At 35.7% G+C, this 18010-nt stretch overlaps 1 protein-coding gene across 2 annotated transcripts in view; it reads right to left on the reverse strand.

The window, feature by feature from the left end:
- Positions 1-18010, reverse strand: part of agtr1b (angiotensin II receptor, type 1b) — a 248254-nt gene that overhangs the window by 102228 nt on the left and 128016 nt on the right. For both annotated transcript variants that reach the window (XM_087309069.1, XM_087309070.1), the window contains exons 2-3: positions 15435-15689; positions 13366-13440 (exon numbers count right to left, since the gene is read on the reverse strand). The gene's annotated coding sequence lies outside the window, so the exon portion shown is untranslated. The remainder of the gene's footprint in view (positions 1-13365; positions 13441-15434; positions 15690-18010) is intronic.

Here is an 18010-nt window from a genome sequence, read left to right on the forward strand (position 1 = left end):
TTCATCATCTGAAATATTGCAGACCACAGACTAAGGATATACATATGTGTGTGCAGGTATGTACAGTATATATATATATATATATATATATATATATATATATATATATATATATATATATATATATATATATATATATATATATATATATATATATGCAATTAAGCCAGTTCCACCAAATAACACGCACTCCTTCCCCTCTGCGTAACAGAAACCACCACTGTAAGAGCTATCACCATTTCTCATTTAAATAATTACATAGCATACAAAACAGTGTATGCGAGTACGGATATTGAAGGATTCGCCAATCAGCTCATGCTGGAGGTCATAAAACAATATGATGGCAATTAATGGAGAGCATTAAATTACCAGGCCCGTCTTAATCACATGCATGCGTGCACTGGCCGCTCTGGAAGCCGCACTGACAACGCTGGATAGAGACAAGCCTCTCAATGGCAGCTTCCTTGACGGCCATAATAGCTTAATGTCGGGATTTGACAGCAATATTGGGGGGGAGTGACTCTTTGTGCGGCTGTGTGGCCCAGAGGCTTTTGCTGTCACTGCTGATGACAGTAACTTTCTCCATGCAGATTAAATTGGTGTTTACAGATTTGCCCTGGGTGTAAGTCCCCTCTCCCACTGGGATGCAGTGACACAGGCTGATGAGGAATCCTAGACAGGACCAGCCACTGTAGACGGCGAAGCCTCTGTCTCCATCACACCAGGACCTCTCGTCTGCCGGAGCTGATGGGACTTCACTGGGACTGACGGAGTATGGGATAAACTGAGATCCGCAGGAGCTTCAGACATGAGGGAAATATGCATTGTTTGGCCCAGTGGAAATGCTAATGCTCGGGGTACATTTTCATGCTTATGTTTTTTTATTTAAATATTGAGTATATCTTAAATGCTTCTCCTTATAATAATTGTGTAAAACAAAAGACAATTATAGGCATTTTGACGTTTGGTATGACAAAACAATGGGTAGTGGCTCAGATAAAATATTGTATTGACATTTTGAGCATAGTATAAGAGCAAAGCTAGAAATAATGAATATGTTACAGAACTTTTTAGTTTACGAGAAAACTGTGGTTACACGTTTTTCAGTTCCTTCATTACAATGCAATTGCAAACATAACTACTATAACTAATACAAAAAAAAAATGACTACAAATTGTTTGTAATGCAGCGTCTATAAGGCAGGAGAGTAAATTTGGTGTAATTCTCTCTCCTTGCTGCTGTTATCAGCCTCACACATTTTTTTTTTCCTTTTTCTGAAAGTCTTGATAACACCAGGACTTTTTTTTTATTGTTTCAGCAAACGGGATTATAAGAAAACAAATATTTGTTGTACTCTCTCATTCACTGTTAATTTTACCCAACTATGATGACTTCTGCTACTAAGAGACCAGGACATATGAATATGGATGGACCCATAAATTAATTTCAGTAATATTATTGACTAATATGAAAATGTGCATCCAATTTATGTACAAAGCAGTTTGTACAGTAATATTTTCTGTCTTTTAATAGTTATATTATATGAGAGACTTGCTTTGTTTATCAAATAAAGTGAATCTAATGGCATTTGCATTTTAAACATTAAATACAAGTCAAAAAGATATTATTCTTTATTTTTACATATTAAGGTTTTAGTTATGATACTCCCAAAATTCCCAGCAGAAATAGCAAAAAACGTCCACAGATTCCGTCTGGGAGAGACCTGCTTTCAGCTGGTCAATTGAACAGTTTATTTTAGTTTCTCAAGATAGCAACGAGCCAACAATGCGCCTCAACACATCTCTTTTCTAGACAATGAACAACCATGAGTCCACAAAGTGGCGTAAATGGATTTGCTATTTAAACAACGTGGCGGAAAACGGGACAATTACTATTGCACTGGTCTGAAAATAACATGTCGAAGCAAAGACACTTTGCGCCTTATTTCACCGGGTGTATGATAGGGCCGTATATGTTAAAGTTAATCTTGATCAATGATGGTATAGATTACGAATTGATAGACTAAATGGAATTTTTTTAATGAAAAAAATATATATATACATACATATATATATATATATATATATATATATATATATATATATATATATATATATATATATATATATATATATATATACATACATACATACATATATACATACATACATACATGCATACATACATACATACATACATACATATATATATATATATATATATATATATATATATATATATATATATATATATATATATATATATATTTAAAGAAAATATTAAATAATATTTTAATATTTCTTTTTAATTCAACATGTTTCTTATTGTAACTAATTGTGACTATACATTACTATACATTTGGAGTGTATAAATTGTTTTGTATTTGTGTTTAATATTTTTTCTGTTATTAAATTTTTGCTTTTTAAATGCAGCCTTTCCATATTTTTTTTCCATCAATTATGTTATCTGTGACATTGACAATGATTCATTGACAATGCCATGAGCTAAACTCCAAATCAATGTCAAAACGGTAACGCCCGGCAGTTTGAGAACATTTGGAAGGAGGCCCATTTGTACGGTGGTTACCAGTTTGCTGCTAAAAGTCAAAAAGCATCCTTAAAATGGAGGGCGGATGATGAGAACTTAACAATAATGACAATTACTTTCGGTCCCTCCCCTGTTTTTCACACCCTAACATCTTGATTTCATGGGTGACACTAAGGACTCGCCAGTGTACATTAATGGGAGCAATGGGACCCCTTTCTCTGTCACTCTCTCTTTGCCCACAGAGCTCCAATAGAAGACCTTCCTCCTTATAAGGAGCAAGTTATAGCTTGGCAAATGAGAATAATGCACAAAATGTATTGTCTTTAAAAAGTTGAAGCAAAGCTGCATGGTCGTCATTTTATTTGCTGTTCTGAAATACTCAGTTAATTGACTGTCTCAATATACTCAATAATATGCCCTCTGGGAAATAAAAAGTGTCCCCATGGTCAAGGCTAATCCCAACACTCAAAGCCACCAGGATTAAAAGAGCGAAATAAAGACTGATCCGATGTTGTCCTCTTGTTTTGGCTCATGCTGCCATAACATGGCAATTTGGGGCTTGCCCTATTCATGCCAGCAGTGCGATACAACCGGTAGAGGCTGATCATGGTTGACTGGTGGCCGGAGCATCCACGGTCTGCGATCTGTCAATCTGAGTTCCGCTTTAGCCAGTGTGATAGTGTGGAGGCGAGAGGTCTCCATGGTTCAGTTGGCTTCGAGCCCAAATGAGGGATCAGTGCACGTCCAGAGACCGTAGGCCCTGGGGCACACAGCGACAGACCAGAAGCATCAGGACAGATTTGGGAAAGTGCTATCAGCAGGGGTTCCTCAATGCGGCTAGGGCCCGGTAAATAGAGAGCATGGCGGGCAATTTTCCCAGAATGCATTTTGCAAAGCTTATTTCCAGGGCAGGGCATGCTGTGGGCAGGCCTCCACATCGAAACCACTTCATTTCCTCCTTTCTTCCAGCGTTTGGTCTGATAGTCTTTAAATCTCCCTTTTCCTTGGCCCGTTTGGTGTGGAACGGATCATCAGGAACTCTCCCCCCTTGATCTCTGGAGGAGATAGAGGGATCGCCTTCTCCGTGGCACACTGCGCTGTGTATCTTGGCCGGCTTTCAACAACAGTGGTCGGTAGGTTTGGAAAAGCGGGAAACCACACTAGCTGCAGATGACAGAGTGCGACGTGACCTTTAAGGGGACTGGTTCACCAGCGTTCTTGCACCAGCACTTTCAACTCTTCCCACTTTATTTGATTTAGATTTCATGGCGTGGTACTAGATCTAATCCAAATGCAACCCTGCAGATCTGTGATTCACTTTAAAGATGGCAGAGGTTGAATCACATCACCAGGTGAAGGAAATATTATATCAATCCTGCTGATTTAACCCATTTACTATGTACCGCCGGTTCAAGAGCTGCGTAGGAAATCCAAGTGCATGAAACGCTCTGCGATGTGCCCTCTAAAATAATTACGATGACACCTCCAATTGTCTCGTCAGCTTCTCGGAGACTAGCTCTCCGAGGCGGTAATTAAATGAAGCACCGGAGAAGAAAGCTGCAACAATTCTAGCGCCTCATAAATCTTCTAGAAATATTATTTGTGCTATAGAGAGAGGGAAAACGTTTAATTCCTTTATTCCGCTGTTGTCTTTAAGAGATGCTCAGTTTGACGTCTCAGTCCTGCTGGAAGTGGTCAGTTTGGTCATGTTTTCATGAGGATAACAGCAAATATTAATTCATCAGTGGGCAAGAGGAAGTTTCATTACATATCGCATTAAATGCACGCGCTACCATGTGTTCAACAGACACAGTTTGGCTTGGGTGGCTCTGCTTTCTTCATTATGACTAAATTGTTGTGCCAGCTTTGGCGCGTTATGGGTATTAGTGCAACATTGCAACTCTTATTCAAAGCAAAAATAAACAACGTCTGACCTTTAAAATGTAAATAGACTTCTCTAGCACGCGCTGCCTGAAGATGCTTATTAAATTACATGGGGATGAAGCATAATTAGGCATCATTTAAAAGTAGATGGGGTAATTATTGCAGAAGCAGCTTAACTTATTTTGGTCCCAAATTGAAGACCATGGTGAATGCCGCATGGATCTGCCCAGACATGCTAAAACCCAATCTAAATCTTAATTAAATTTTGCTCAAAAAGTGCAAAGAAGAGCTTAATCCATTTACGAGAGGCTGTTGAAGGGTTATTAGCAGACGTTAATTCGTTAAGAGGAACTGTGCGTAGGCCTTGTCTATGTTGTGAAAGAAGACGTACAAAGGGCGCCTGACTTAGCGATGAAAGCTTAGCGTGAATAGATACGTCAAGGCCGCTAATGTGTTTTCTCTGCGTGTTTTCTGTTTTGAATAACATGACGTTGTCCCATTCTCGTCTCTAATTAAGAGGGGAACATCCTGAAACAAGCACCTAAGCCAGGTAGGCTTGGTCCTACTCCGACTGCAACTCCACAGGGGTCAAGTTCTCAGCTATAGGCCTGCTAATAACATCATGCGAGACAAAGCTGTATCGCCAAAGTACAAGCCCAACTTCAAAGAAGCTGATGGTACGGAAGAGAAAAGAAGCTTAGAAGATGCGAAACCCCTATTTGAAGAGGTTTTCTAAAAGCAGGGCCATCCACAGTGTGGAAACAGCATGGCCTCTTGGTTTCAATCAGCCAAACTGCAACACAAATATATGCAGAGAAATGCACAACAAAGGCGATAGCTTTTAAGCTAGCAATTGAGTTTCCTAATACTGCTCCGGAGGAGAAAAGGTGCCATTCATGATGCTTACCACTACGAGAAAGAGAAAGACGGGAGAAAAAAACGTTGAGGGTACATCCTTGACTAAATCCTCTTTTCAAGCATAATCCACCTTGCACTCTTTCTCCGAGAACTAGAGTGTGGAGCATCTGAACTCGTCCCAGAAGCTCATTCAACAGCCAGCTCAGCCGACTTGATTATGTCCCTGTTGTGGCAGACCTATTCACCCCTTTGAGCCTTTCCAACACACCTGGGATAAAAAGGGGGATTTAAACAAGCCTGAATGGTTTAACCAGGTGTTGAAACAAATAATGGTTTAACATTGTAATTAAAATAGCATGAATAGCACGTTGCTCCTGGTTAAAGGTCCCTGGTTTGAATGACTTTTGGTATGCAAAAGGAAATGATGCTGAAAGGTCCTTTTTTTGTCGCAGTCATTGAAGAAAATATCATGCTAATGGTGAATTAGATCCATTAAACTATATGCCGGGATAATGCCAGCTCCTAAAGTAACCTGTGTACTGTCATGAGATTGAGATTAGCTCATTTTGTTTTTAAAAAAATGTTAATGGTTTTGATTAAAGCATTGTTTGAACCTTAAATAATCCTTCATAGATTTGGGTACAGACAAAAATGGAACTGTTGGCACATGACGAAAATAACATTGTAATATGTACTTCAGCCGTTTTCAATGATACCATCAGTTGTTTTCTTGTACTACTCATGTTATTTTTACATATATGTAAAGGCCCTGTCATAGCATTTGCAATGTGGTAAATAGAGTTGAAATGTGAATTTGTTGATGTTTAAGAACAGAGAATATACGGGTTGTTTTCACATGACATTATTGATGACGCACGAAATACAGATGGAGGGCGGGAAGAGATTCTTCTACATAGGAATCGCTAACAGAATGTCCAAATGTTTCTGTTTTAAGTTGTTTAAAATTGTTTAAATTGGCCAAAATAAGAAATGCAGAACAGCTTTTATAGACTTCCAAATGTTTTTGCTTATAAAGTTCAAACTGCCTGAAAAACAGAAGAAAAGGTGGCATGTAATAAACATTTTTTTCATTACATCCATGTGTACAAGCTTTTTTTGTAAACGTGCACCAATAAAGATGATATACAGGCCTAGCTATGTGTATAAATATGTTTGTGTGTTATATAACAATCAGATATAAACACCAACACACTTATACAAAATCTAGGAGAATATAAATGACGTACCCTGCTATGTAATCGCTGCAATGAAATCTCCATCTTGTTTTGCAATAATCAATTACAACTGTAATGTTAACATTGAGATGTGCAACAGCAGTGAATGTTTGTTGTTGGTTAAGTTTATCGACAGCATAAATAAAATGCAAACCTTACGACAAAACTAGAAGGTTATTATTATGGAGCAATTTTTCCCTCCTTGCAAAAATAAATAAATAATAACGTAGACTACGCGTCCATGCTTTCGTATGCTTTCATCTGTTATTTTGTGATGTCTGGAAGATAAGCGCATGGGGGAAAACTATAGTAATTTATAATAAACATGTTTTAGAACCAAATAGTAAAGTGTAAAACGTGTACAACTCTTTGTTAATGAATGCTACAGAATACCGTAGCATAGTAAACTGATAATCTGTAACGTTAGTGTAAACTCTGCTGCATTGTGATGGTGTAGATAATAGTGTACAAATCTGAAGCCTATTGAATAATTTGTTTATTGCTACAGTCATGTCATACCACTGCGACAATATAATTACTATGATGGTTTAATTCAAGTAATTATCTATAGGATGCTTCCAAACACTATGTAGTACTTACTATAGTATTTTTTATGTAACATAATATAGCTTATACAGTGTATACCGCCTCAATGACAGCCAAATATATTTTAGTTCCGTAGAAAACTCGTCTCTCTCTTCACGATATAAGGATCATGCCCAACATATGTGATTAGTTTCTATTTATACCTTCTGTAAAATATGGTTTAAATCACAAAAATACAGACTTTCCTCTATGTCTACCATTAATTTTTTACTTCCTGCTCTCCATCTAAATTTCGCACGTCACCAGAACCACGTGATTGCAAACAACCTGTTGAAATCTGATACATGCAAATACAACCAAATTACATATATGGATTACAAGGTCATATTCTGATGTGACATATAAAATGTCATATATGCCACATATATACATGTCTGTTTACTTTTTTTCAACCATTGCCATTGGAGTAAATATATAAATATCATATTAATATATAAATATATATTAATAATATTTCTCAAGTGATGTTTAACAGAGCAAGGAAATTTTCACAGTATGTCTGACTATATATATATATATATATATATATATATATATATATATATATATATATATATATATATATATATATATATATATATATATATATAATTTTTTTATTTTTTTATTAGTCTTATTTATTTATTTTTTTTGGCTAGAATAAAAGCAGTTTTTAATTTTTTAAAAAACATTTTAAGGTCAAAATCATTAGCCCTTTTGAGCTACTTTTTTTTTTCAACTGTCTACAGAACAAACCATCGTTATACAATAACTTGCCTAATTACCCTAACCTGCCTAGCTAACCTAATTATCCTAGTTAAGCCTTTAAATGTCACTTTAAGCTGTATAGAAGTGTCTTGAAAAATATCTAGTCAAATATTATTTACTGTCATCATGGCAAAGATAAAATAAATCAGTTATCAGAAATGAGTCAATAAATTATGTTTAGAAACATGCTGAAAAAAAAAAACATCTCTCCGTTAAACAGAAATTAGGGAAAAATATAAAAAGGGGGGGGTAATAATTCTGACTTCAACTGTATGTCCATTGAACATATATGCCAAAAATCAAATTTCTATTTGAAATTTTTTTCTATAAATCTCACAGCAATTACCAAAAAAAAAAAATAATAATAAAAAATACAGAAAACGGAAATTGATGAACGTTTATTAATTTGTTAAAGTGGTAAGCATGATCAATAGTTTGTGGTTTTGGTGTATTAGCAACCAAACTTTGATTTCAGTGCATCATTGGGTGATCCAGTTGGCCATTTAATTGCAGATGTGATCAAGAGATGACCTTGGTTAAAGACTTTGAAATAAGTGATTCTAATTTAGCCTTTTTCCCTTAGCATATTGCATTCGGCTGATTATAATGTAACACAGCACATCCCACAGCTGTATTGGTGTATCAGCAGAGCGTTGACTCCACTCAGCTGTGTTTAAGGGGATGCTGGGAAAGCTGAGGGAACCCGAACTGAGAAGTTTCCAAACAGGAGAGGTAAAACTTCCTAGCAGACCCTCATTTCTCCTGAGTGGCGCTCGGCTCCCTGTGGAGAGGGTCCTAATCTCCACACATCAAGCGATGAGGAAACGAGAGCAACGGAGAGAAAAAAAGGCTGATTGCGGGTGATTGGCAGTACATGCAGTTACCACAGTTACTCCATTTTAGTTTTTCTCTAAGAAGAATTTAATTCATTGTCAGAAAAAAAGGCATTTGGAGGAGGATCTATTGAAATGGAGGCAAGATTAAGAAGTGGAGCAATGGAAAGAAGAATCAATGTAATTGGATGGCTCAGGAAACTGTTTACGTAAGGTTATTCAGAGTAATTGGACATTGTAACTTGTGAATGATGATTAACTATTCTGTAAGTTTCAGAGCATGCAAGTTATTCTTTTATGTACAATCAGTATATTTCAAATATCACATTTTTACACATATCAATTACCTCAGTGAGACTTCTGGTGATATTTTGTATTTTTACACTAAAGTATTAATATGACTATTGGCAACTCAGCAGTAGAATACTGTATTTACGTGACAATCATCGTTTCCAGAAACAAGAAAACTACAAACTTTAAAATCGACTGTTGAAGAAAAGAGTGACCATTATCATAAACTAAGGGCTCTATTTTGACGATCCATGTGCAAAGTGTGCAAAACGCATTCAGGGCATGTCAGAATCCACTTTTTCTAATATAAGGACAGAAAAATAGTACTAGTACTCAGTTCATGAGCAGCTTTCAGCCGTGAGTGTGTGTAATCTATTGAATGAGGAACAGGTGCGTGTGAGCGGTGCATGACTGGATGTTGTAGTCCATGTAATGATGGATTTGTAGTCCGTTAGCGATCTGCAGCCCCTAGATTACTGATAATAATACCAGATATTAATACTGGATTGTTTTCAAGGTTTTGTTTTATTTTAATTTTTTGATTTTATTCTCTCTAAGGCCTCCAGTAAAGAAGCTACAGATAAACTAAGTTCGCTTTAGATTGTTTTTTAAACTTTGAAGGACACTTTTTAAACAAAGTAGGTACTGGATTTGATTTTACTTATCCTAAAATAGAATAAAAAAATCGATCCACTTTGTGTTACATTAAGCGTCATTTTTTTGCCATGTGCTAATCTTTTAATGAACTACTTGATTCAGTGCACTTATTGTGCATACGAGACATATTGTACTAATATTCAAATATTATAAAATACCTTCAAATAAACACATCTGTACTTAATTTCTATAGTTAACATGAAAAATAACGCTGTAAAAAAATTGGGTTTTACACAATCGATTTGTGTTCTGACAACATGAAGCAATTAAGTTAGCTTATTAATTTGGTTCCACTTTATGTTAAGTGTCCTTAACTACTATGTACTTACATCCAAAAAATAAATAAACAAATACAATGTACTTACTGTGTTTATAATGCATTTGAGAACACTTGTGCTGCTTTTGAGTTGGGATTGAGGTTGGGATAGGGACGGGTTTGGTGGTATGGGTAGGTTTAAGGGTGGGTTAAGGTGTAAGGGATGGTCAACAGTGTATTTACAAATGTAACTACAAAAAAAGTTAATTACAGAGGTAATTACATACATGTATTTAATCAAGCATAAGAACACAGTAAATACATGTATTTACACAATAAGTAACAAACTGTTAATTCCTATATAAGTACATATTAGTTAAGGCCACTTAATATAAAATGGGACCATTAATTTTTAAAAATTTAAGTTGATTGAACATAAAACAATTAAGTTGTTACAACAAACCCTCAAGAATTGTACTGTTTGAGCTCATTTTAAATAAGCAGATTGAACAAGCAGCAATAGTAATGTTTGGAGTGTAAAAGAACAATCCAATGCATACAAGAATGCAGAGCAAGCAGTCAACTACTTCTACAGATGCTTCTGCCCAGTGAATGTGTGCTATCATGGGTGTGTGTTTGCGTGTGTAAGAGCGTCCGAGAGAGCGAGGGCTTGGGTCATCAGTGCTTCATAGCGTGCAGCGTGTGGCAGCAGGCAGCGGGAGACTCAGCACACATGTGGACTTCACATCAGCGCCAGAGGAAGGATGAGTCGGGGAGACAGCACAGCGGCCCGCTCCCAACTTACTTAAGGTAATTAAACTTGAGAAAGGTTACGGTTTGATGCTGAGCTAAGGAGAAAGGCCTTTCTTCTGGGCATGGGCCAGGAAGGGCCGCCTCGTCAAAGCGGCTAAATGGTGAGGCGTCTACTGTTTTGGGTAAGCGGAGAGGACACAGGAAGGCCTTCGATGCTGACAGAATAAGGATAAAGAGGAGATGATAGTGGTGATTCAATTAGAAAACCAGCCTTTTGTTTTTCTCCAAGTCCATCGTCAACGGAAAAGGAAACAGGCACAAATGTGTCCTGAAAGGGAACTTTGAAACTCACTGCTAAAGGAAAAAAAAGCTAACTGTCAATTGCTGTAAGTGCAGACAGATGTGAAAGGAGGAGAAGGTGTTCAGGGAACATGGAGAGCTCAGTGTAGTTGGCACAGCTAGTACACGTTAGCACAAAACCTGTACATGTTGTCTCATTTCTAAATCTCTAACTGCAGCTTGAACTGCTGGATAACTGCATCATAACTGATATGAAAAGGTGGAAAATACTGGTAATGTACTCACCTTTAACCTATTGAAGATATTGGTGTTTTCTTTTTGTTTTGTAGAACATTAAACAAGATTTTTAGTTTAACCAATGATCCTTAATGATTCATAAAACGTAAGCTTACCAGCACTTTGAGAAACAAACAAAGTAAAACATGACAATGTCCACTAAGGGTTTGTGATTGAGAACGGATTACTGAAATTACTTTAAGGGGTTATTTTTATCTTTCCAACTGATAAATAATAAAAACATTGACAGCCAGTCAGAATCTATTCTGCAACAAAGCAGAGCACACACACTCTTGATTCTAGAGGTCATAAATAATACACCAACCCTAATACTAAAACAGTTACGGCGTTTTAGAATGACCAAAACAATATTTCCGATGTTTTATAGTGTGTTCAGCCTGCTGGATTATTTATCTAACACATTTTCATCATCACATGATCTCTAATAACAAAGTAATATGACTTTTTTTATTGTGCATGCTGGAATTTGTTCAGTAAAAGTGTTTTCATCATAGTTTATGTGCAGCATTTCTTATCAAATAAAAAGTTTATCCAACTCAGTTATGCGCATATCCTTTTTATCCATCTTTAAAATGTATGCGCATCTTGGCATTTCCATCAACCGTTTTTATGCGCATATCCAAAATGAGCATTAAAATAGGTGGATGGAAACATGGCTTTCCCATGTATGGAGCTGCAGTGGGTTCCAGTGCAAAAGGTAGGGTAGGTTATGTTTGAACCTGATCTGCTTTGTGCTTCTTTATAAAGAAGTCTGATATCTTGCCCTTTCTTTTCATGTTTAATTGACCCTGTGCAAAAATATTATCATATCTGATCCTGTTATAAACACATTTATCCTAATTAAAAACATTATCATACCTGCACATTAAAATCAGCATCCGATCTAAAAAACATTTTTCTGAAGAAAGTATATGAGCTGGCTATTCCATTCCAAACAAATTTATTTCACAAACAACTAGCTTTACATTACCTCCCCATATTAGGAAAATATTTAAACATCATAAATTTAATAAAAAAAATTAAATACATGGAATGTGCATGAAACACTAGCACAGATGAAGCATAGCGTTAACTGTCTAAAGAGCAAATTGATCTCTCTAATCTCATTAAGTTAACTGATGTCGTCGGTGCCTTAACTTACACAGCAGATAATAAATGTTGCTCAGCAAACAAACCTAGTAAACTATAAAACATATTTCAAATTATGTTTTTATTATTACTTATTATTATTATTATTATTAGTATTATCAAAGTCAAAGTCAGCTTTATTGTCCATTCAGCCACATGTACAGGACATATAGAGAATCAAAATTACGTTACTCTCAGACCCTAGGTGCCTTACATATAATGTTAATAAACAGTAGAGTTTTAAGAAAGAGAAAATTTACAATATATACAGTTGTACATAAAATGTCTAAAAAATATACATAAGGAATAAAAAATATTATTATTATAATTATAATTATTATTATTATGTATTATTTTTTGTCTTACTTGAAACCATGCTCTTCTCCTTGGCTTGTCATTGATTTGAAAATAGCTTGAGCGTTGCCGCCAAAACTCAACAACTTCTTTAGACAAATAAGATGTCAATCAGCATCAGGAACTGCTAGCAGAAAATAAAATATTGAGGTGGGACACCACTCTGGCTGAGCCACTGCTCAGATGTTTACACTTGCAGATATATGACTGAATAAAGAATAAGCATATATGGTGTGCTGTCCAGGGAAAGGTCTCTTAGCTTGGAAAGACAACCTAACTTGTGTTATTCCTCTTGTCAGTAGAGATACACAGGGGTAGCACAGTGTCTTGCCCAATCTCAGAAGGCTCCCCCTTATAAGTAGAGATCGCTTTTAAAAGTGAGGAGTTGGGGTAGTGGATAGATGCATGAAAGCCGAGAGATAATGGAGGAGGGACAAGCTTGACTATTTATAGGGGTTTGGTCTTAAGCTAGTTGGATGATAGAATGATTGTCAATAATCAACTGAACTTGTTAAAACAGCAAAAGATGGTGGTGATTGCATCAGAAAATCTACTTTTTGTATTTTTTAAAGTCTATTGTTAAACAAAAACAAAATGTAAAAAGAACTTTGAAACTCACCGGGAAAGGGGGCTTGGGGCTGAAGTAAAAGCTGACTGTCAATTGAAGAAAGTGCAGACAGGAGAAGGCTGAAAGCTGAAAGGAGGAGAAGGTGTTCAGGGAACATGGAGAACTCAGTTGCACAGTTAAACATTTGAACAAAACCTCTGAATGTTGGAGAAGTTTCTATAAGTTTGTGTTACCAAAATTAAATCTGAAATAAGAAGTTTTTGTTTTGCTAGCTGAATAATAAATGCATTGACAAGCCTGATTTATTAGAACTGTTAAACAAATGAAGCACCTGATTATTTCTAACAGCAGATGATAAAACCTTACAGTCTACTTTTAACATGATAATAGTTATGGCTATCTTTATAGTTCTACATCTCATGATTGCATCTTTGCACCATGAATGATAACTGGATAATAATATATATTTTTTGCCTGCTGATTAAAAAAAAAAAAAAAAAAAAATATATATATATATATATATATATATATATATATATATATATATATATATATATATATATATATACACACAATTAAATTACATACTGCTTTAAAAAAGCTTAAGCATTTAAAGTGGCAGATAATTAAAGCATTGTTGTCTCCCTTTTATTAGACTTAAATTTGAGATTTTAGCATCTTGCAATTGTGACTATATAGTACAATGTGTCTCACACATATCCTTATATCTCGAAATGTTACTTTATATTTTACAATATGGCTTTATTTCTCATAATTGTGAATATTTGTCTTTGTTACATTTTTTTTTTCACTTTTATAAATTTACTCTGAAGCTGACTTATACTACTGACAATAGCTATAGCATGAATGAGAACAATAAAGAAATGTAAAGTTCACATCACAACTATATCAGCACAGCAAAACAATATCATTTGGATTTAGATAAGTTTTTTTAATAAACTTGTTCAAGCTTATTTAAAAGTAAAACGGTATTACTTATAAACGTATGTTCTCCCCCAACTCCATCTATGACCAGATTGTAAGAACATGTATGAAGGAGATCATATAAATACACCACTACAGGGTTTCCGCAGGTTTCATCAAGTCAAATCTAAGACTTTTTAAGATCCTTTTGAGACCATTATGGATGAAATTTTGGACTTATACATGGCTTAACACTAATGATTATTTATAATGGCCCAGTTGGGTCAATGGATTTTTTTTTTTTGCTTGTCAACAAAAGCGACACTTTAATGTGTCAAAACAAAAAAAAAACTATTTGTATATACTATTTTAAACCTTAAAAATTACTTTCTTTTTTAATGACAAATTTAATATTGTTAAAAGTATATTTATTGAGGTAGTAATTACATAAATAATCAAAAAATATATATATTTGTTGGCAATTGTTCCAAACTGAGTATAACTTCTATGCAACCTAATGCATTTCTGTTATAAAACCTTGAGTTCCATGCCTATCTATAATTCATTATTATGTCTAGTCTACTCCACCTTACTTCGGTAAAGTTTTTGCATGCATAGAAGCTAACGTAAAGCGATATATTGCTCTGTTATTATCATGAGGAATTGTGTAATTGTTTTTCGTTCCCTGATTTTATTAAGAAGGATTGTTAGTGATTGGATGGATGTCGGCCCGATTGGATTGCTTTACTTGGACAAGGGAAAATTAAGTCCTGTTTAAAATTATTTAAGACTTACAACACAAAGTTTCAGCGAATTTAAGACTTTTTAAGGCCTAAAATTTTGTTTTTGATATTTAAAGACCTTTTAAGACCCTGCGGACACCCTGCACTAATTAGGCTTGTTTCACCAAGTCCCAAAACAGCTATGAAATGAGATTGTGCTGGCCTATGGAATTGTAGCACATCATTCATTGACCATCTTAAAATCTGACCACTGCTTAACTATAGCACAACCTTTTTTAGACAAATCTATAACATGAATGATGATAGAGCATTAAAAGTTTAAAAAGCTAACCTTAAGCATAACCAACATGAGCAAAGGTTCCAACAACATCAACAAAACTTAAAACTACATCATAAAAAAAAACATCTTCGTCTACTTCTCAGCAACATGTGATGCATCTGAAAGGCCATTACCTTCACCATTATATAAGTGCTCTTGTCCTATTGGACTACAAGAGGGCTGTTTGAAAGTTGAGCACATGTCCTCGGCTTTGTGGTCATCAGCAATTGATCCAAGCAATGCGCTTCTCCAAGCTTTTTGTTGACGTGTCAGTTGCACACTCCGGTGTCTCGTGAGAGTGGGGCACATACGCTGCGGATGATAGTCCTCTTTGTCTGCTGTCACAAGGCTTGCTTCCATCTCAATGGCCTCTGAATGGGTCTCGCCAGCTGTCATGCAAAATGAGTGCATTTCATTACAAATTAATTTATCTGATCTTGATGCTATTACTTTTGGTCCCCCCCCCCCCCCCCCCACCACCACCCTCTTCTTTTCACATCCCACCCCTCCCTAATCATAATTATTTAACGCTCCAGGCAACAATCTATAGCTCACCAAAAACAAATAAACAGTGGGTGTCCTCGATCATTTGTGAGAGGGCAGAGTTTTTTTAATAGAAACATTAATATCATGCATTTTTTATGCAGGGTTTAATGTAGTTAGAGCAGTCTGTCTAACCATCTAAAATGTAAAAGGATACACTTGATTACCTGTCATTATATGACAACTGAAAATTTGATTACAGAAGGAATTATATATTTAACAGCCGTATGAAGACCCCATCCGGATTCTGCTTGCGGAAAAAAATGCGCAATATCATCTTCGTCTTTTAATCAAGCCGTCGGATTGTTTGTTTGTCTGGCTCCGTCAATGAACGGGAAGCTTTGAACGAGAACCTACTAATAAATCACAACTGATGGGTTGATTATTTTCTGTCAGTGACGTGCAGGATTCTTTTTTTGTGCCCCCAAAATAGTCGAAGCCCCAATCAACTGAAATTACATGAGAAATCCGTATGTGGCATTAACATCAGCCGTTTCTTTGATTTTTCAGGTATACCGGGAGCACTACAGAAAGTAAGGTTGCTATTTACTCCCACGGATGTCTGTTACTTAAGGGTCTTACTTAAAGAGTACTTCAACATCTTAGCGACCAAAAAGGGCAAACTGAAGTGGAGCTCAATGCAGATCACATCGCTTAAGAGCCAAGTCTCCTCTCGACTCTGTGAGCACACTATTGTCTGTTTCAAATCCTACACAAAATGGGATGAAGCGTGTCAACGATCCAAATTTGGAGGCTCTCGTTGATCAAATATAACTTTTAATTCATTTTGTGTATGATGTTGTGTGTTTATTTATTTCACAACAAGGGGCTGTACATTAATCAACGTTCCCCAAGAATGTAAATGTACCCAAATTAGCCCAAAGACTTTTTATTGGTGTTCTCTTAACCAGATATTAAAGGCCATACCAATAAAAATACAAATTCAAACTAAAAACAATACTTAAATGAATGACAAAAAACAACCACAACAATATCAAAAAGCCTAGTGTTCACAATGTTAATTATTAACCTTTGTGCACTGTTCAAATTCGGGATGAAAAAATCCACAGAAATTAACTGCTGTAAAAATGCATCAGATATATATATATATATATATATATATATATATATATATATATATATATATATATATATATATATATATATATATATATATATATTGAATAAATCTGTTAAATCAACCTCAGTCCTGATCAAAACTACTAAATTGTTTAGAAAGTTACAGGATTTTAACTCTTAAATTTCCAAGTTCACAATTGATGCCACTGATTTGGTGGAAAAAAACACAAACAAAATTACATATTTTCAATACAAAAAGTAATTGTGGACTGGATTTTCTTTACCTTTTATCACAGTCTTGGACATGTGAATGTTTAGTAAAACCATTGGCATAAATACACAGTCTTTGTTTTTGTTTACTCCATGTAGTTCTGAGAGCTGAGATGCATATTTAGATTTTCCCAGACACATCAAGCTAAGTGCGCAAAGGTCACTCTCCCACACTCACATACACACACTTTAATTTGCTGTTATACTCCATATAGAATCCAGAAACTAAGTTAGTTATTTCAACAGATGTACAATGATAAAGATCAGATAGAAGGGAAGGAGCTAAACTATGCATAATCTTGTAAACTACACAACCATTATTAAACTGAAGGTGCATGCCAAATCGCATACTTATGCACTATTCTGCGCCATTTTATATTATAAACAGTGCGTTCACACTGAAAACTCTAAAAAGAATAAGTGCACTTTAAGTACCTGGATGATGCACTCATTCAACTGTTCAGTTGAAGTGTGGAATGATGAACACTTCATGCACTCAGTGGCCGCTGCTTTGCTCATGTAGTGGAAGCGGTGGAGCTTTCGGGCACTGATGTTGAATTACCTTATTTATTTTGGATTGTGAAAGCAATATTCTCCTATGAGCGACACAGTGGTGCAGAGGGTAGTGCTGTAGCCTCACAGCAAGAAGGTCGCTAGTTCGAGCCTCGGCTGGGTCAGTTGGCGTTTCTGTGTGGAGTTTGCATGTTCTCCCTGCGTTCGCGTGGGTTTCCTCCGGGTGCTCCAGTTTCTCCCAGTCTAAAAACATGTGGTACAGGTGGATTGGGTAGGCTAAATTGTTTGTAGTGTATGAGTGTGT

This window comes from Danio rerio, chromosome 24 (assembly GCF_052040795.2).
Source record: "Danio rerio strain M-AB ecotype USA chromosome 24, GRCz13ab, whole genome shotgun sequence".
NCBI lineage: Eukaryota > Metazoa > Chordata > Actinopteri > Cypriniformes > Danionidae > Danio > Danio rerio.